The sequence below is a fragment of the Lactuca serriola genome, chromosome 4, assembly GCF_051521515.1.
Source record: "Lactuca serriola cultivar US96UC23 chromosome 4, Lser_US96UC23_V15, whole genome shotgun sequence".
Taxonomy (NCBI): Eukaryota; Viridiplantae; Streptophyta; class Magnoliopsida; order Asterales; family Asteraceae; genus Lactuca; species Lactuca serriola.
Window position 1 is genome coordinate 173,294,283 of NC_136411.1, and position 16,680 is coordinate 173,310,962.

At 41.4% G+C, this 16,680-nt stretch overlaps 1 pseudogene; it reads right to left on the reverse strand.

The window, feature by feature from the left end:
* Positions 1–1,234: 1,234 nt before the first annotated feature.
* On the reverse strand, positions 1,235–2,045 carry LOC145099011 (uncharacterized; annotated as a pseudogene).
* Between the last annotated feature and the right edge of the window lie 14,635 nt (positions 2,046–16,680).

Sequence of the window (16,680 nt, forward strand, 5' to 3'; positions counted from 1 at the left end):
TTGGATCCATGGAAACTAGAAATCAAATTTTCAACTTATGAGAGAAATTAAAAGGTAGAAATTGAAGCTTACCTACCTGTTGTAGCATCCACATAATACTCCCACATCCATTTCATATAACATTTTTTACACAACTTCATTTGACCACCATATGTACATATATTAAATTCTCAAAGCTCTGTTTTAATTTGCTTTTTAAATTGCATGAAACATTGAAACCCATGTTAAGCCTTTATATCATATAAAAATTAAATAACAGATTGTAGTTGAAACCCATGAAAAATGCTAATTCTTGAAAATTCATTACTCCAAACTTGTTTAGACTGATCATTACAACCACCTAGAATGCTCCACACAGCTCCAAAAAGGTGGCAGCAAGCTCCACACAGCTCCAAAAGCATGGGAAAAAATTTGAGACCAACAAACACAACAACTAAGCAAAACACAGAGCAGGGGTAAAATGGTCAAAAAGGCAGAAAACACTTCAAAGTTCAAATAGCAACCGTAGCAGGTTAATGATGTAGCTATAAAATTAGCAATTAGATACCTAAGAAAGAAATCACAAGTTTCCCCAAGTTTCCCCTGTTCCAACAATTAATAAAATCAATAATTCACAAATTAGGTTAATGATGTAGCTAATTTTTTATACTCACAAGAGAATAAGGGAATAAGTGATGCAATCGATTTCTACATGACAGAGTCAGAAAGAAGACCGGGTGTGTTGTTGTTCTTATAACATGCCTTGCTTCAGAACCCACACCATGTACTATCTCTGGTTCACTTTCCTGCAATATAAATCCAACATGAACAGATTATCAATAACAACTGATGATATATAAGAATTTTATGAATGATATATAAGAAAAGTTATGATAAGGGAAAAGGAACTTGCACTCACTCTTTCATCATCATGTTCTACCTTGTCGCATCTCAAGCATCTCTCTCCCGAGCCAGTCAACTGAACTAGATAAATAATTCAAGCCGGTAACAACTCTGGAACTGCCAACTCCGCCATGTCCAAGGTTGGTAGAAGCCATTTAACACCTGATGAATAGCACAAAGGTGGCAACGACTGTTTCTTTAGTAACTTCCAGGAAGTTTTTTATAAATGTCAACCAAGGGTATAATGGACCAAACTTGAAATAAATTTATATTTATCCCTGACATGACGTTGAAGTTTTCAACCTCGAGTGTCAATACCAAGCATATCCCTAGAACTTTGTGCTGTTGGATCGATGTATATCAGGAGCTGTAAAATCAAAAATAAAAAACATTAAATATGAGTAAATGCAAATTGTAACTTACCAATAGACATTAAATATGAGTAAATAAAAAATCAAGAACATCATCAACCAATAGTTTGATACCAATAAATTCATCACGATTAGCAAGGCTTCTAGCAAGGCTAATTGCTCATTCACTATAATCTATTCCAGTGAGATCAGAGAACCTATTTATACTAACATCAAAAGTAATAAAGAATGATTTATCAATTATCATCGTACCAAAAGGAGGAATAAGTGTTATTATGTATAATACTATACCCCTGTTTAGCAAGCTCTTGAAGAAGTAGCCCATTGCCTGTTCCAACATCAAGAACACTCCATCTTGCTAAATCTTTATCCTCTTGACTAACAGACTCAGAGTCATCAATTTTATGTTGAATTTGTAAATGTCTTTGTGAAATGTCAGCACATAGTCCTTTTTTCCATGAAGCAACCATTTCCATGACATCTGCCCCAAACCTTTAGAAAGAATTTAAAAAGTCATACAAAAAAGCATCTTGTCAAAGAAGGTATATGTCATAGTCAATTAGATATGCATACCAAACTTCACCAGCATCCCCATGTTCACGAAAATTTGTCAATTCATGTGCATATGTTGCATCCCAGTAACTTTGATACCCCAGATGATTACCTTGGTTAAAGCTTTAATTTACTAAACCTTCAATTGGAACTGAAGAAGCATAGGGCACTACCCTTGCTGTTGTAATTGATGATTGGGACCCATTTTGCCTAGCAATAACAGATCACAGATATGACCATTATTGCAACTAAATGAGCTTCAATTCCATTCCATATCTTCAATTCCAACTCTCAAACGCTAAATGGTAATTTTCTCCAGCACTAGCAACTTCAGGGTAAGATTGACAAGTTGATTTAGTTAATGAAGAATCATGATCTTGAAACTGAATTTCAACTAAACAACACATGGGTGTCTTCAAAGTCAAGATCAAGAACTAAAGACGATGGAATTTTCTAAAAAAGAAAAACATTAAGAACAAGAACAAAGGCAAAAGGATTGGATGTTTAAGAATCATAACCCTAATTTGTTTACTAATCACAGATAAAAATGCCCAGATTGGGAAGGAAAATAAACATGCAGGTTCCAAAAATCAAGAAACCCGAACAATTTATGAAGATCTTATAAAATCAAAGAGCTAAATCCAGATAAATTCTAACACTGAAAGAAGAACAAGAAAGGGGTTTGAAAGATTAAAGATGAAAAAACATGAAAGCAGAAATTATACTCTATGGAGGAGAGACTTACCTAAAGTTGCAGGAGAAGAAGTGTTTATGCAATCAGAGTAGTTTTAGGGTTTCCTTCGGTTACTCCCTTCATGTCTCCGACAATCTCCATCTATGGAGGAGAGAGATGAGAGAAAACACGGTGGAGGGGGAGAGACGAGAAGGTGGATGCAAGCGCTTTCCAGAACCAGAATCCAATGTTGGAGAAGATGCAGCAGATGCAAGCGCTGTTGTCGTGCGATGTTGGAATGGTGGAGTCCGAGAGAAAAAACAAATTATGATGGGTAGCTATCATTGTTGGTGATGTTCGATTCATCAGAAGCCCTAGTTCTTCGCTCAATCGTCTATTTTGTGAAAGAAGACATTACCATTGCAAATGCGTTATGTTTGATTAGGGTTTACACAGAGAAGGAAGTGAAAGTCGATCGCAGAGGAAGGGGTTGCAGAGAGAAGGAAGGGAGAGAATGAAATCGATTTGGCGGGTGTAGAGAGTACACAGGGAGGATGGCGGGTGTTCAAAATTTTGGGGGATTTCATTTTCCCTCGGACACGCGCATTTCTTAAAAAAAATATAAAACGACATTCACAGATGACGCACAAGTGCCTTCCGTGTTTTTAATATTTTTACATCAGACACTAATTTAAAGGCACTCAGTAATGCGCGACATAAATCCTTAAATTTTTTGAAGAGATGACACTTTTTTAATGTCACTCTCTAATGCGTAACATAAATCAAAGAGCGTCGTGTTTTGCGCGTCGTAAAAGGCTGTTTTTCTAGTAGTGGAGTTGTTGAGTTGGCCATGGAAGTTGAGACTATAGATCTGATCTATATAAGTCCCTGTGAGCCCAAAGATTCGAGCTTTATTAAGCTTTGGGCAAGTCTTCAAGCATAAAGACCTTTATGGAGCTTGTTTCGGCATCTTGAGCCCTATATGCCATGCATGAATGTAAAGGTTGTAGCTTTATGTGCATGATTCAGCCTTAGAGGCTAGATCCAAAGTATGGGACCTTATTTATGTCCAAAATTTTCTGAATGAGGAAGTGGACTGAATAGACTTGACGAGTCGGTTAGGGTTTACCCGATGGTTTGGATGCACGACAGAGTCGGCGAGTTGATGAAACAACTTGACAAGTTGAGAGGGTTTTACCCGTCTTTGGATTCAGAGTGTACTCGACGAGTTGATGAGACAACTTGACGAGTAGGTAGGGTTTTGCTGATCCTTTGGACGTTGCATGGACTCGACGAGTTGGCTAGCAACTCGGTGAGTAGAGTCGGGTTTTCGCGATTACTGAGTTCTGAGGGAATCGACGAGTCATGAGTTGTACTCAGCGAGTTGAATCAATAAGGATTGTTGACTTAGGTGTGGACTTCTGTTGACTTTTAGAGTTGGATCAGTTTTGACTGTTGACTTTAGGGTTTTGGTCAAATGTGGATATTGGAGGCCATGGAGGGGCGGAGACTTGACCAGCAGCTCGAGTGTGAGATATTTTGTTTTACTCTGTGAGGTGAGTCTTCTCACTATACTTACCATGAGTGGTATCTTTGTGCGACCAGAGGGTCCTATGTGCTTACTTGAGTTATATGATATTATGCATTTTGTCTGTGTGATATATATGCTATAATCTATGTTTACTGTGATAGGACCGGAGCGTCCAAACGAAGTTGTGGGACTGAAGGGTCTTCACTGAGATACTGGACTGGAGGGTCCAAACCGAGCTGTAAGACCAGAGGGTCCTCACTGAGACTAGGGGTGCAAACGAGCCAAGCTACTCGCGAGCTACTTGAGATTGGATCGTTAAAAGCTCGACTCGAAATCGATTTTAAACCAGCCCGATCCGAGCTCGAGCTTAATATTAAGCTCATTTATTAAACGATCTCGAGCTCAAGCCTATGCCATTAAGCTTGATTAGACTCACGAGCCTAAACGAGCCTTTATATAATATAATTTAATATTATATATATATATATATAAACATATTAGGGTAATTTTGGATTTAGGGTATTAGTAAACGAGCTCGAGCCGAGCTTAAGCTTATTTAGACACGTCAAATAAAAAATTAGTCGAGCCCAATCCCGAGTCGAGCTTATATAATTCTTTACGAGCTCGAGCCGAGCTAAGTACAAGGAAGCTCGACTCGAGCCGAGCACGAGATCAAGCCTTATATAACTTAAACTAGCCCGAGCCGAGCCAGGCCAGGCTCGGGCTCGTCTCGGCTCGTTTTCACCCCTAACTGAGACACATGATTGGAGGGTCCACATCGAGACACATGAGACCTGAGGGTCCATGCCGAGTCATAGCCATAAGAGGCTTATTATTTGTGTATGTGGTATTTTGGGGAACTCACTAATCTGAGGGATTCGGATGTACCTTCGGGTGTGTCTGAACTCAAACTAAGGATTTGAGAAAAAATTTCAAAAGAAATGATTTTTTCTAAAATGAGAAAGCGTTTTAAGAGAAAACGAGTTGAAGTAGTGTGTACATTAATCCAGAGCCCAAACGGTGATTTCCCAAAATACCATTACTTAATTGTGATTATGATATATTTACAAGATATTAGTGATGCATGCTAGAGGATAGACTAGGTACTTCATATTTTCAGGCTAGATTCGGCTGATTTGTGATGCCTTAGCCTAGGAGTTGTTGCTATGTGTTTTGTGCCTTGATTATGTGCTGAGTAGGAGTATCTAGCAGGAACCTTTTAGAGAGAGCTTTGATTAGTGGAGTAATCTAGGAGAGATACCTAGATGTGTTGTTGGAGGAATCTACTAAGAGGGTAGTTAGATGCCATGAGGGGTGGGGTTTCTTGGGTCAACGATGCCTTTTGAGTTGTGGATAAAGCGAGAAGAGTTATATGCCAGAGTGGTTTTACATGATGGTGGAGGTTATTCGATGCCCGAATGCTGCTTGCTTTGTGCTTTGTAGAAATCTTGATGATGAGAGTCAGCTACCGAGTGAGTATCACGATATTTAGGAGGTAGATGGTCGGCATCATCAGGAGTTCTTCAGCAGCTGATGGCAGAGAAATGTGAGAACCTAGGAGGAGCCTAGGAAGATACCTTATTTAGATGAGTACGCTGATAGAGGAGAGTATTCGCTGGAGAGCAACCATGTGCAATAGGATTGGTGATCGAGAAGGTTGAGCAACTATTTAGGAAACCCTGGATGATCTGTGTGGAATGTATGGGTAGATGTGGCAGGTAGTATGGTCCCATACTACTGAAAGCAGAGGACCCATACTCGAAACAGGGAGGATTCCAGAGGTTCTAAATAGTAGGTAGTAGGGAGATAACATGGTTCGGGTACCATGATTCGTAGCAGAGTGTGTTGCCATTTTTAGCAGTTATTCGACGATGGGTGTTTAGACCGAGAATGGATATGGTAAACTATGGGGCCACAGGGCCATGTTGGTAGAGCTTCGACAGAGTGTACCTTGTGAGGGGATTGAGTTTTAGATCTCGAGGAGTTAACTGGTGGGCTGCCAGTTGGAGTGGTAGGACTTGTGGAAAAGTGGTGGTGATACGCGGAGGAGGATTGCGGTCTGGGTTGAGTTCTCGACCGATGGTTGAGATGTCACATCCTGTGACGAAGATTACACTATTTCCGCTTCGCGTGTGGAGCGAACGAGATAACGAGCTTCCAATTCTAGAGTTTGGAGGTAATTCCATAGGTTATCATATAGTTGCGATGTTTTCACCAGAGTAATTGTGATATGTTGTTGCGAGGTATTTATTATACCGTGAAAGAGTCATTGGTGGGGACTGAGATGGATGAGGACAAGGAGTTGCCTTAGTTGAGTAAGGCATACTTTTTAGCAGCAGATTCAGGTGATCAATAGGAGTATACCGGGGCGGCGGCCCTCGTTGCGTACTTTGTGTATTGACTATGAGAGTGAGGTCTCTTGCTTCTATGATGATCCACGCGATGGAATGTTGGTTGAGGGACCGAAGACACAGTGTGTGATAATGCATCACTTCCATATTGAGAGTCATGGCTAATTCGGTACAGTTGGGATATCCGGCGGTGTGTTGGTATGAGATTTCGGGATGACTAGAGGGAGTCACGTGGGCAGGATTCCGAGGATTTCAGCTGAGATTCAGGATTCGGGATATTTGGAGTTTCTTGGTCTCTATCGGGAAGATCATCGAGTGTTGCGAGGTATGATTCCAAGATTCAAGTGTGATGTACCTGGTGAAACAGCCTATGGAGTAGACTGTTGGTATGCCAATTGGTGATGGTTCGAACCCTGAGTGGGGGGAGAACCAGGTATTCTATTAAGAGGAATAGCGATCTATTCAAGTGAGGTTAGAGAACTGGTTATGGAGATCTACGGTACGGACACATGAGACTTGGGTTATTAGTGGATGAGGCGAGGTGCATAGCGAGATGATGCATGTTGTACGTGTTTAGGAAAGGATGAGTGTATCCACAACGAGTAGCTTTTGGTCAGGAACCTTATTGCAGTTATGGATTCTTCAAGTTTGTAGTGGATGAGTTTGAGACGGTTGGCTTGTTGGAGTTCAGTTTCGACTGTTGAGAATTTCTAGTTCGATGTATGGGTTGTTTTATGCACTCTAGGAAAGGCAGTAGTTGTTTTGGCAACCAACTTCAGTGCCGATATGAGTATTCTTGCATAGGTTTTGAGCAGTAGAGGATGGGGTTTCAGATTGTTTTCAACATGTTCTTAGTCATTGGCGCTTCCTCCGTGTTTCAATTGGCGAGCTGGAGTATTTCGAAGATACGAGATGCGGTGAGTGGAAGATCAGTGGTTGAGGCAAGACATCGCGAGGTTCTGTGATGGTGTACCGAGGTATCCGAGTATGATGCCTAAAATTTTTGGATTATTTTGAGGCTTGATTTAGTGAGATGGCAAGTAGAGTTTCGAGTGACTAGTGTTCCAGTGGGAGCCCTTCAACTATTTGTCATTGGACGGAATTGTCCAAGAATGTGAATTGTAGTAGGAGAAAGTGCTTTGTTGAGGAGATTTTCATCAGGAGTAGTGATGCTTAATCTGGGTGGGTGTGTGTACCTATCTATGATGCGACTGCGGAACATGAGTTAGTGAATTCAGTGGGGAGATGACTTGAGGATGAGATTATGGGGTGGTAAGAGAGCGAGTAGATTCAAGTGGGAGTAATCACTTGGGACTATTGGGGAAAAACCATAGGGGTGAGCCCACGGCGAGTGAGAGAGTATTGTGAAACTGCGGGGAGCCGTAGCCTTTACGAGTCAGTGAGAGAGTTTCGTAAGCCTGCAGGGAGCTGTAGCTTTCATGAGTTAGAGAGAGGGTATCTTATGACTGAGGGGAATCGTAGCATATGTGAGTCAGCGAGAGAGTATCGTAATACTGCGGGGAGCTGTAGCATTCATGAGTCAGGGAGAGAGTGTCATAGGGCTATGGGGAGTCGTAGCACATGTTAGTCAGTGAAAGATTGTTGTATAACTGCGAGGAGCCATAGCCTTCACTAGTTAGAGCATGACACAGAGAAATTCTTAGGCTTAGGTATCCTTACCAATTGAGTCTTAGGAAACTGAAGGCTGGACCAGGGGCAAGACTGGGGTCTCCAGGATGGTCGGGAATCGTTATATCCAAATTGGAAGAGGGGTGTACGCATAGATTTGTGGATCATAGGGTTTGAGTTGAGTCTCAGGTTGGAGGTGAGTGGTTTCAATTTTTCCTGTTGAATCAGACTTCCGAGTTTGAGTTTGGCCATATTTGTGTAATAAGTAGGCAGGATGAGATTCCGAATTTCCGGATGGGTTCCTTTTGAGAGGTAATAGTTTCCATCAGATGTTTTAGACATGTGTAGGTCAGTACATTGTTTTGGGAAGGTCCACGAGACGCATGGAATCAGTAGGTGGTAGACGACAAAGGTTGGAGGTGAGACGACTTCATATGGGGTTGTAGTGATTCGCTTGAGGTAGAGCGAACTTCGTGATTTTCTGTGTCTTGATGGGTTGAGATAGCTATTGTGAGAAGGAGTCCGCAAAGTCGTTTCATTAGGAGTGCAATAGGTATCCTTTGGAAGTTCCACTATTGGGCCGGGAGCTGACCTTGTTCTCAATGTTGGAGGGGTATTTGAGAGGAATCTAGGGATTATGAGTATAGACGTCAGAGGATGGTTCCGAGCGGGCATGATCATTTTATTGTGTCTGAGGACACAATATTGAGGTTCATTTTTTAAGATGGGTTATGATAGCAGTACAGGTGGTGGGTCCCTAGTGAGATGTGACCCTTCCATTCCTTTTGAGCTACGATCTGGATCGATTGGTATATCTGTCATGAGTGATCGTTAGCCAGATATTGGTCAACGACTTGCATGGGCGTCTAGCAGGGAGACAAACCACTAAAACTTCCAGGTTCTGGAGAGTCAAAACTGGTACCTCAACGGCAGAGGGGTCCATCCTATTTTGGGATTGGGAGTTCCTGATTAGGTTTAGGTGTCTTGGAAGGGAGGTTGTTGTATGATATGAGATTTTTGGTGGTGCTTCTCGGGTTATTGCGTTTGATCTATGTGTTTTCAGGGAGCGATTTCGAGGGCGAAATCTAATTCAAGTGGGGGAGAATTGTAACACCCCGATTCCTGAATGAGAATTTAAGAGTTATATTGTACTTTGGGGAACCTACTCGACGAGTTGGTTGGTCCTGACTCGTCGTGTAGGGGCTTAGTTGGCCACGCGCGTTTTGAAGCCTACTCGTCGAGTCGGGGGCTGGACTCGATGAGTTGAGTCTGTATTGAGAAAACCCTAATTTTAGGTCTTGCACACTATTTAAAGGCCCTTAAGCCCTCATTTCCGCATCCCTGGCCATTTAGACACACTCGGAGAAACCCTAGACGAGCTGTAGTCATTTTAAGAGGGAGAGAAAGGCTAAAGATCTTGTGTTCAAGTGCATTTTTAGAAGAAGAATGAAGAGCAAGAAGGTTTGAAACAAGAAGAAGCTTTGAGTCCAGTGTTCTTTCGGTGCTAGCTGTCAATTGGAGGTAAAAAGATATCTCCTTGATCATTCCTTTTGTTAGATCTCTTTCTAGAGAGTTTCAGGGCTTTATCCCATCCATCTTTTGGTTTGGAGTTGTTGAGCTGGCCATGGAAATTGAGACTATAGATCTGAGCTATATGAGTCCATATGAGCCTAAAGATTCGAGCTTTATTAAGCTTTGGGCAAGTATTCGAGCATAAAGACCTTTATGGAGCTTGTTTTGGCATCTTGAGCCCTATATGCCATGTATGAACGTAAAGGTGCAACTTTACATGAGGATTCAGCCTCAGGAGGCTAGATCCAGAGTATGAGACCTTATTTCTGTCCAAAATTGTCTAAATGAGGAAATGGACTGAATAGACTCGACAAGTTGGTGAGCCGAATCGACGAGTCGGTTAGGGTTTACCTGATGGTTTGGACGAAGGACAGAATCGGCGAGCTAATGAGACAACTGGACGAGTTGAGAGGGTTTTACCCGTCTTTGGATTCAGAGTGGACTCGATGAGGTGATGAGACAACTCGATGAGTAGGTAGGGTTTTCCTGATCTTTTGGACATTGTATGGACTCGACGAGTAGGATAGCAACTCGGCATGTAGAGACGGGTTTTCGCGATTACTGAGTTCTGAGTGACTCGAGGAGTCATGAGTTATACTCGGCGAGTTGAGTCAATAGGAACTATTGACTTGGGTGTGGACTTCTATTGACTTTTAGAGTTGGATCAGTTTTGACTGTTGACTCCTGTTGACTTTAGGGTTTTGGTCAATTATGGATGTTGGAGGCCATAGAGGGGCGGAGATTTGACCAGCAGCTCGAGTGCGGGATATTTTGCTTTACTCTGTGAGGTGAGTCTTCTCACTATACTTACCATGAGTGGTATCTTTGTGCGATCAGAGGGTCCTATGTGCTTAATTGAGTAGTATGATATTATTCATTTTGTCTGTGTGATATATATGCTATATTATGTGTTTACTGAGATAGGACCGGCAGATCCAAACCGAGTTGTGGGACCGGAGGGTGTTCACTGAGATACTGGACTAGAGGGTCCAAACCGAGTTGTTAGACCGTAGGGTCCTCACTGAGACACATGACCGGAGGGTCCACACCGAGATGCATGAGACCGGAGGGTCCATGCCGAGTCATAGCCATGTGAGGCTTATTATTTGTGTATGCGTTATTTTGGGGAACTCACTAAGCTTTGTTGTAACAACCCAAAATTTTTTGTTTTAATGTTACTAAAAATCACATCATCCAATGTCATATATAATAAGAACCATGGAATGAGTACTCAAAAGTCATAGTAATTGTGTCAAAACAAAACTGTATCAATCATAACAAAGTGTCTGAATAAAACTCCCAGGATAAAACTGAAGTTGTGGTGGGTGCGATACCATCAACCCGAGCTCTTCCCTTTGCTAGTGGAAGTACCTGAAATCAAAACTGAAACTGTAAGCACGAAGCTTAGTGAGCTCCCCCAAACTACCACATACCATACAACAACATATAAACACATATTGGGCCTTGCCCACTGCATCAAACCAAAGTCCGGAAACTGCATCGTACCAGAGTCCGGAACTGACTAGGGCCTTGCCCTCTGCATCGGACCGAAGTCTGGAAACTGCATCGGACCAAAGTCCGGAACTAACCAGGTCCTCACCCTCTGCATCAGACCGAAGTCCGGAAACTGCATCGGACCGAAGTCCGGAACTAACCAGGGCCTCGCCCTCTGCATCAGACCGAAGTCCGGAAACTGACTGAACATAGCATAACATAATCATAACTACTAACATAATCAAATATACTGCATAGTGCATCGGACCCAAGTCTGGAACACATAACACAAAGACAGGCTTGAATCAAAAAGACATCAAGCACACTGAACTACTGCCTCGAACCGCAGTCCGGAACTACTACTAACTAGACGGGCCGACATTGTGGTCGTAGAGCCGTTCCTACTGGAAGGAAACTCACCTCATAACATTGGCTGCCGAGATGCTAAATCTGAAACTGCCTAACTGCTGCTCCGGAACTCCCCGGCTACAAATCCCATAAACACTAAATCAAATATTGAATACTGATCTCAGGGTAAAATGACTATTTACCCCTGGTCAAGTCAACTTCCTAGTCAAAGTCAACTTCCTGTTGACCAGAATCGCCAAGTTGGGTCGTCAACTCGCCGAGTCCCTTTCATCCATTCTAGTTCTCTACCCGCTTCTACTCGTCGAGTTTGGCAAAGACTCGACGAGTTCTTCTTCAATGCTAACATCGAGTCTAACTTCATCCGACTCGCCGAGTTGTATGAACAACTCGTCGAGTTCTCCTTCAACATACACGTCCAGTCTGTGACTCGCCGAGTCGTATGAACAACTCGTCGAGTCTGAAGAACAACTCGCCGAGTTGAAGAACAACTCATCGAGTCCCAAGCATGCTATTACTATACAGTCGATTATAATCAATTTCAGTGCTTCCAAATCATAGATCTGAGCTTCTAGGACTGGTTTTACACGTAAAGTTTCCAACTTAATGTGCATGCACAAGAGTATGAGGCTAAAATACCCAAAATCAACAAATGCTAAGCACTTAGGGTTTGGAACAAGGCCAAGATTGCATAAAGGTGGCTATAATGAGCTCCTGGAGTTCAATAACGTCCAGATCTAAGGTTTCCATCCAAAGGAGAGTCCATATCTCAAGTTTTGAATCATAAAAGGCTCCAAAGAAGACATAACAAGCATAAAAGAGGGTTTAATGGAGAAATACACAAGGTAATAACTTCATTACCTGAATGAGAAATAGATGGAAGCTAAATCCTGGATCTCCTTTCTCTTTTATGGACCTTATTTCCTTCCTTCTCTTCCAAAGCTTCCAAACTAGCACAAACACACTTAAACTCAACAATGGGGGCTAGGGTTTACAGGGGAAATGCTCTACAGGTACTGGAGGCTGGGGTGGGAGGCTATAATGCCGTTTAAATAGGGTACAAACCGTTGAAATTAGGGCTTCATCCTGACAGGCATACTCGTCGAGTCCCAACATATGGACTCACCGAGTAGCCAACTTAAATCGCGAGCTCATCCCGCTTCTACTCGATGATTCGGGCTACAGACTCATCGAGTACCCCTTAAGAAATGGAGATACTTTAATTAAATTTACATACCAGAAATGGAGCGTTACATTCGTGCTTCCCGTGTTGTGTGATATGTGTTTCAGGTACTTTTCAGGATCGCGGGAAGGCGCCTGCTCGATTGTACGCACAAGATGGAGTTATGTTTTGAGGATCCTGGATTTTTATTTAACGATTGTGGATATGTGTTTTGACAATTTGATACTTTGGGGTTTTTTTTTGAAATGTGTTAATGAGAATTTTGAGATTTTAAAATGAAAATCTCAGAGCCTTGGTTTGAGGGATTCGGATATACCTTCGGGTGTGTCTGAACTCAAACCGAGGATTTGAGAAAAAATTTCAAAATACTTGATTTTTTCTAAAATGAGAAAGTGTTTTAAGAGAAAACGAGTTGGAGCAGTGTGTACAATCAGCCAGATCCCAAATGGTGATTTCCCAAAATACCATTACTTAATTTTGATTATGATATATTTACTCATGGTAGAGGATAGGCTAGGTACTTCATATTTTTGGGCTAGAGTTGGCTGATTTGTGATACCTTAGCATAGAAGTTGTTGCTATCTGTTATGTGACTTGAGTATGTGTTGAGTAGGAGTATCTAGCAGGAATCTTTTAGAGAGAGGTTTGAGTAGTGGAGTAATCTAGGAGAGATACCTAGATGTGCTTTTGGAGGAATCTACTGAGAGGGTAGTTAGATGCCATGAGGGGTGGGGTTGCTTGGGTCAACGATGCCTTTTGATTTGTGGATAGAGCGAGAGGATTTATATGCCAGAGTGGTTTTACGTGATGGTGGAGGTTATTCGATGCCCGAATGCTGCTTGCTTTGTGCTTTGTGGAAATCTTGATGATGGGAGTCAGCTACCGAGTGAGTATCACGATATTCAGGAGGTAGATGGCTGGCATCATTAGGAGTTCTTCAGTAGCTGATGGCAGAGAAATGTGAGAACCTAGGAGGATCCTAGGAAGATACCTTAGTCAGATGAGTACGCTGATAGAGGAGAGTATTCGCTGGAGAGCGACCATGTGCAATGGGATTGGTGATCGAGAAGGTTGAGCAACTATTTAGGAAACCTGGGACGATCCATGTGGAATGTATGGGTAGATGTGGCAGGTAGTACGATCCCGTACTACTAAAAGCACAGTACCCATACTCGAAACAGGGAGGATTCCAGAGGTTCTAAATAGCAGGTAGTAGGGAGATAACATGGTTTAGGTACCATGATTCGTAGCAGAGTGTGTTGCCATTTTTACTAGTTATCCGACGCTGGGTGTTCAGACCAGGAATGGATATGGTAAATTGTGGGGCCATAGGGCCATGTTGGTTGAGCTTCGATAGAGTGTACCTTATGAGGGGATTGAGTTTTGGATCCCGAGGAGTTGACTGGTGGGCTGCCAGTTGGAGTGGCAGGACTTGTGGAAAAGTGGAGGTGATACGTGGAGGAGGATTGCGGTATGGGTTGAGTGATCAACCGATTGTTGAGATGTCACATCCTGTGACGAAGATTACACTATTTCCGCTTCTCGTGTGGAGCGAACGAGATAACGAGCTTCCAGTTCTAGAGTTTGGAGGTAATTCCATAGGGTATCATATAGTTGCCATGTTTTCACCAGAGTAATTATGATATGTTGCTGCGAGGTATTTATTATACCGTGAAAGAGTCATTGGTGGGGACTGAGATGGATGAGGACAAGGAGTTGCCTTAGTTGAGTAAGGCATACTTTTTAGCAGTAGATTCAGGTGATCAAGAGGAGTATACCGGGGCAGCGACCCTCGATGCCTACGTTGTGTATCAACTGTGAGAGTGAGGTCTCTAGCTTCTATGATGATCCACACGATGGAATGTTGGTTGAGGGACCAGAGACATAGTGTGTGATAGTGCATTACTTCCAGATTGAGAGTCGTGGGTAACTCGGTACAGGTTGGATATATGGCGGTGTGTTGGTATGAGATTTCGGGATGACTAGAGGCAGTCACTCATGGTAATGTGGTTGTTGCTCCTGTGATGTTTAGTACCATCAAGGAGGGGATTATGGGGCTCATAGATGAGCGGCTTAGGGCCTTTCGAGACGAAATTGTTGTAGGACAGTTAGGAGCATGAAATCACTCATTTTGGCAATCCAAGGCATGTGGAGCTCCAGAGTTCTTCGTGTTGGATTAATGTCTAAGTCCATAACTATAATTGGTAAGACTTGACCCGACCCGGCATGGTCCATTTGGGTTGCATGGCATCATGCACTTGGATAGACTATAATGAGAGAAATAAGACACTTATGGTTATTAATATATTATAAGTTCTAGTATATTAATAATAAGAATAATAAGATTATTTAATTAGTATTGATCAAGAATTAATCTAGGATTAATTAAGTGATCAAAAGAAGACTAATTAAATATATGGGTTGATTGTGTAAATCATCCATACTTGTATAGTGGGCTAATGCTCCATGGATAATCAAGTTGGGCTAAAACCCATAGGATGGTCCATGGATGCTCCATGGTGTATTTGTACCCATGGATCATGGAAATGAAAGGCCATGTCAATTAGGGTTTACATGGTGTAACCCTAACTATATAAGCATATTATTCTTGACCAAAAATCGGTCACTAGAGAGAGTGAGAAAGGGCTAGCCGATTTTCATGAAGTGTAGAATTCTCTCAAGTCATTCTATTTGTATTTGGTGTTGTGTGAACCATTTGAGGTGTCACACTTGGGGCACTAGGCACTCAAGCTTCATGAAGACTTCCTACATCAAAGAGGTATGTATTCTATCTTGCTATAGTCATTGTTTTTGTATGCTAGATTAGGATAATACCTTGGAAGTTCTTATTTGCATGTATAATAGAGAAAACATAGATCCAAGGTATTTAGGGTTGCATGTACACTTAGGAGTGTTAGAATGCTCAAAACCCAACAGTGGTATCAGAGCTCAGGTTTGTTTTCTTGTTATACTTGCAAAACTGCTTAAAAAATCGAATTTCTTGTTGTCTGGTCATCAGACCCGGCGAGTCTATCAGGAGACTCGGCGAGTCCATGCCTAAAAAGTGATGAATTCGATCCAATTCGCCGAGTTGGTTCATGCACTCGACGAGTTGGACCCCCAGACAGCATAAACTCGACTTTTTTGGCTAGAAATGGACTAGGAACATTACCCTAAGTTGTTTTTGAACTTATAAACTTGTTTTGATGTGGTAATGTTCATGCTAATCCATTTTCAAAGATAATTGTCAATAGATTCATGTTTTGTATTAGTTTAAGGTTTAGACTAATTACATGAAAAAGTTTGATTTGAATTATCTTGTTCTTATGAGTGCTTAGATTAATAGAAAAGTTAATTGAAATAGTTGTTTTCAATCCATTTTAATATAAGAGTTGAGTATAAAATGTGTTTGTGTAACTTGTCCTTAAGTTACATGAAGAGTCACATTAAAGACTCATAAAATTCATAAGAGTTGGCAATGGTTACAAAATGAAGAGTCTTGTGTCATTGAATAGTTTTTTTTTTATGACTCCATAACTTGTCCTCAAGTTATGGAAGTTCAAGAGTCACTTCATTAAAGAACAATATGTAACCATAATTAAATCCATAAGTTATAAAATAAAGAAAAAGTTAGTTCTTTTATTAGCTTAAAGTCTTCCATAACTTGTCCTCAAGTTATGGAACTTGAAGAGTTTTTGGATTAAAACTACTTTAAACACATAAGTTATGGAATTAATTAGTTTTGAATAGTTTCAAAACTTGCCCTCAAGTTTTGGAATTTGAAAAGTTTTCCTTATGAATACTTTAATTCCAAGTTAGCCCTTAGAATTTTAAAAGTTAAAATTCAACCCTTATACTTTATAATATTATAAGTTAATAATATATATATATATATATATATATATATATATATATATATATATGTATAAGAGTAAAGTCAGTCTTACCGCTAGTACGCCTCATTCACGAAGCCGGTCTATAAGGTGGGTATAAGGTTGTTGCCTATAAAATGGCAACTTAATGGGTGTCCACTCTCACCCACCGCTTTCTTGACCGGTGGAGGGTCGTTAGCCAAA